Below are 3,519 nucleotides of genomic sequence, written 5' to 3'. Positions count from 1 at the left end.
GGGGGGGGGGGGGAACTAAGGAAAGATTTGGCGGAAGTATAAAGACTGAGAACTGAGCTGAATGCTAGAAAGGCTGAGTACAGGGCTGGGGGTTTAGCTCAATGGTAGAGCACTTGCCTGGCTTGCACAAAGTCCTGGGTTCAGTCCTCAGCACTGGGGGTGGGGGAGGCTGATTAAAGAACATCTGAGGCAGGACAGGAGAAAGAAAGAACTAGGGAGCAGAAGGTTCTAGAGAGAGTTCCCAGAGTGTAAGAGGCAGATTCAGGGAGTGAGGAGAGACTAGGAGATTAGGTCCTTTAAGGGAGAACTGAGAATGCTTGGGGAATAGGCCTAGGAAAGGTAAAGAACACATACAGATCGACTTTAAAGGTAATAGGAATACACTGAGACGCTGGGAGGAATAGGGGAGGTGTGATGAGGGAGAGGATGGAATTTAGAGAGTGGCTGTAGGCTCTAAAGATTGAGAAATGGCTAGAAATCTGGTTCAATGAATGGAAAGCCTATAGAGGTAAGGTCTTGGAAGCTTAAAGAGGAAGTTTGGGGCGGTTGTTTTTGCTAGGTGAATAGGGCTGAGGGAGGCTATATACTGATCTAAGACTCAGAATTAGTGAAGCACTGAGAGTAGCCACTTAAATATATTTTGGGAAAACGGTTTGCTAGAAAGGAAGAACTGTATTGAAGAGAAAAGCTTTGGAATTTGGTTTTTGAATGGAATGTGCTGGAGTAGGGGATATTTGGGTGTAGAAGAAAGCATGATGAGTTGAACATGGGAGAAGTAGTTGCTGTAAGCAGAGAATTGAATAGGCATTGGGTTTTGAGGAATATTTATAAGAATCAGGATTCTGGGGATGACTAATTAAAGAGAAAAGGGATAGAAGGAATGCTTAAGGATGAGGTAGTTAAGAGTGCACTGAATTTAGTATTCTGGTGATGTGTTAGTAGGTATTCTGGGGAAAGGACTGTACATACTACTTTTAAAGAAGTAATGTGTTTAAAAAAACTATTAAAAAGGAGATGAGGACAGGAGATGTAGTACTGTGAAAGTTGATCATGGGAATAAAAAAAAGAGAATTCTATAAAGTAAAACAGTGGGGTGGAGGGGTGCCAGGAATGGTTGGAAAAAACAGGGAAGGAAACTAAGAATCCACATGTTTACCTGGCCATGATACATACTAGAAAATTAAGAAAATCGACAGGAGAAGATAGGTTGATGGATACATAATAGAAATTGAGGGTAGGCAGCTGACATATGAGGTAAAATGAAAATTGTTCTGGCTTTGGAAGAAAAAAAATAAAAAGGACTGGGAATTTTGAGTTAGGCTCTTGATAAATTGCTGAGGGTTTCCCTGAAATGCTGAGGCTGGCCTTAAACTTGTAATCCTTCTGCCTCAGCATCCCTAGTCACTGGAATTAGAGGCATTTGGCATGACACCCAGCTAAAAACATTAATTTTTAAATAATATAGATGCTTCAAGTAAGTTTAACTAGAGCTCAGCTTCTCACTTTGTAAAAACAGGAAGAACTTGGAGTGGGGGGGAATACCAAGGGAATATAAAAATGTCTGACAGTGAGAAGATTGGTTGTTAGTGACTTCTTTTTAAATAGATGCTTTAATTTTCTTGATTTAGGTTAACTGCTTATCCTAGAAATGAAAGTTCTTTAGAAAGATACTTCCTTATCTTAATATTGTGAACAGAAGAGCAGATATTAATGAATATTATGTGATCCTCAAGTGGCTTATTTTTTCTTTTCTACATCCTTATTGATATAGAGTAGTCCTTATCTAAGTTTCATGTTAATAATAAAATAGACTTCCCCCAACCACTTTGAATTATGAAGCTGGACAAGAGGTTTGACGTCTCATTTTACCACTACATCATGTAGTTAAGAAATCTGTGATTCAGAGAATTCAGGATTCTGTAAAGAGGTAGGGGAAATATCTTCTCTTAATAAATGAGAAAACGGAGATATTCTCGTGTTAGGGCATCCCTAGAAGCTTAGTGGTAAAGCCACTAAGGGCTAGAACTTGGGTCTTTGATTCTGTGGCCTGTTGTTTTGGTATTTGTAGTTGTATTCCTGAGAATACTTAATGTGAGTTGCATATGTTATTCCTTTGCAAATACTCTAGAATTCAGTCTTTTTTTTTCCTTTAGTCCTGATTTATGAAGTTTCACTTCCACCAGTTTCAAAGCATCCTTCATTATTTCTCCTTCAACTCACTTGTTTTTTCTTATTTTCCCTTCTTTTTTCCACTTCTTCATCCATCTCTTAATCTCTTTATTTTCAGGTTGGACCTGTTCCCTTAACAACCTCTTGTATAACTTACTTGTATGACTTACCACTGTTTTAAATAATCTCTTTGCTTCATTTTTCACTAAACCTTATTTAGGTGTGTTTGCCTGTGGAATTTATGATTTTTCTTGAGTTTTCTCAGTATTTCCAAAGTACTTCTGGATGATGTAATGATAACAATTAGTTTTTTTAAAGTTAAGTCCTGTGCCAGGCATTGTCTAGCAACTTTATATATGTTACTTAATATACCTGCCACCCTTCGAGGTGGTAGATATTTCCCTGCATTTATAGATAAGGAAATTTAGGCTGGGAGATTAAAAGTAATCCATCTAGTACATGTCAGAACTGGGATTCAGCCAGATTTAATCTAGAATCTGTTCCCTTTTCAGTACACCAAAACTTTATCTTGGGTAAGGTCTGAAATCCTGATGTCATTGTTCCTTAGTGGATGCTTCTAGATGGTATAAAAGCATAGTGATTTTGAAGTGTATTAAAGTTTTTAGAACTACCTTAATTAAGTTGCATTTGGGATCTCTACTTGTTCTGCACTCTTGATGTGTTTGGAAGGAATAAATCACTGCTGTAGTACATAACATTACCATTGAAAAGACTATAGAATATTAAAATGATTCAACATGTTTCTGGTTTATCAGTAGTACTACTTCTTTCTGATTCTCTTACATTTCTATAATCCTTAAACTGGCGTGTTCATATTAGTGCCTATTTGTATTTTGTATTCTATGAGTTAAACTAGGGCAAGTTTTTTTTTTTTTTTTTAAACAAATGAGAAAACTAAAATGTTCATGACTTGTTTAAGATGATGAAATTTCTATGTAGCAGAAACAGCATTCAAACATAGGACTTCAGATTTTTATTCCATTGTTTTTCTTTCATGTTATGTCTTGGACAGCAGAATTTGGTGTTCAAGTGACATAGATCAAAGTTTGAAGCCCATCATAAGTATTTACATTGGTAAAGCCATTTACCCTCTTATAGTGTGCTTTCTTATTTCTAAAACGGGCATGCCTCTGCTTACCATTCAGTGCTATGAGAATGAGGTAAATACATGAAAAACAAAGTTTTGACACATAAGCTCTTAAGGAATGATAACAGGTAGATTATTATATATTGAGAATCGTGAGGAAGATTTTTATAAGGTAAAAGTTTTCCGGTTCTTATAATGTCAGCCTTTGTTTTTCTTTTTTTTTTTTTTTTTTTTTTTTTTTG

General features: G+C 36.3%; 1 protein-coding gene across 1 annotated transcript in view; it reads left to right on the top strand.

Annotated features, from left to right (window-relative positions):
- Positions 1 to 3,519, top strand: part of Ppme1 (protein phosphatase methylesterase 1) — a 62,651-nt gene that overhangs the window by 995 nt on the left and 58,137 nt on the right. The window lies entirely within an intron of this gene.

The sequence above is a fragment of the Marmota marmota genome, unplaced genomic scaffold, assembly GCF_001458135.2.
Source record: "Marmota marmota marmota unplaced genomic scaffold, marMar, whole genome shotgun sequence".
NCBI lineage: Eukaryota > Metazoa > Chordata > Mammalia > Rodentia > Sciuridae > Marmota > Marmota marmota.
Note: the sequence above shows the minus strand (reverse complement) of the source record. Positions and strands in the feature narration are given on the sequence as shown.